Source organism: Halyomorpha halys, unplaced genomic scaffold (assembly GCF_000696795.3).
Source record: "Halyomorpha halys isolate HHAL.00 unplaced genomic scaffold, Hhal_1.1 Scaffold1589.1, whole genome shotgun sequence".
Lineage (NCBI taxonomy): Eukaryota > Metazoa > Arthropoda > Insecta > Hemiptera > Pentatomidae > Halyomorpha > Halyomorpha halys.
In genome coordinates this window covers 125,381-126,674 of record NW_027114669.1, presented here as the reverse complement: position 1 = coordinate 126,674, position 1,294 = coordinate 125,381, and positions in this window count along the sequence as shown.

Genomic DNA, 1,294 nt, shown 5'->3' with positions numbered 1-1,294 from the left:
CCTGTCGAACAGATCCGTTACTTAGGACTACATCTCGACAAACGACTGACATGGAATCCTCATACAAGACTGAAAAGACAGGAAACTGCTCGTCGATTTCGACTATTACAACATTTACTAGACAAACGGTCTAAATTGCCAATCCATTACAAAAGATTGATCTACATGACTATTATAAGGCCTATCTGGATATGCGGAGTTGAGCTTTGGGGCTCCACTAAACCATCAAATTCCTCCCGAATCCAATCCTTACAGTCCAAAATCCTTCGTAAAATCCTTAACGCACCTTACTTTGTCACAAATCAAGTCATCCATCATGACCTCAATGTCCCATATGTTGTCGATTTGGCCAAAACCAGATACCATTCCTTCCACGGAAAACTTCCCAACCACCTAAATTCACTTGTTTCTAACCTGGCTTCTCCTTCATTACCTAATAATCCTCCTAGGCGTCTAAAAAGAAGATGGCCTCCGGATCTTCTCCTCTAGAAATGTTATTGGAGTTCTATCAATGGGTAGATTCTCCACATGTTTGTATCATGTCACTACCTCACCTACAGCAAATTTACTTGTTGTACATATGTTATACAGTTGTAAATAACAATAAATAAATGTTTAAAAAAAATAATTATCAGATTGTTTATCAGACAATATTCTATTTAGAGTGTTCCATCTCTTAATGTTTTACATGGCTTGACTTCACCGATTAGATTATTTAAGATTTTATAAATAAAAAAAGGCGAGATCCTACTGAAATCCAAAACATTTCCAATTTCATAAGTTTCTGTTCTTTTAATAATATATATCTATAAAACCTGTTATTGTTTTTGGGTTTAATTTCATTATTTCTTATGTCTGTACTTTTAAATCTTGCTTTTTTACGTTTAACTGGTGGAGATTCAGCCATCATAATAGCTTCCAATGTAACCAAAAAACAATGAGTTCTAATAAAAAAGTAAATAAAAGATGTCCCTTCTCTGTTGTTGATCACCAAACGCCTCCACAAGGCATAAACACAAACTCAGCAACCACTGTTAAAAGTTAGACAAACGCACCATTGTTTCCAAAGATCAAAGGCTCAGGCACCAACGATGTTTCTTCACCGGAATCTGGAAGACAACTGCCTAAAAGTAATGTATGCTTCTCTGGTAGTAATAGTTTTAAAATTTCGTCTTGAATTAGTTTTTTATTTTGAGGTTTATAAATTTCTAGTAGGAGACGAGTTTAAAAAGAACCGAAACAACCTCCATATTAAATACGTTGGTAATGATATGTTCAGTGAAATCAATATTAA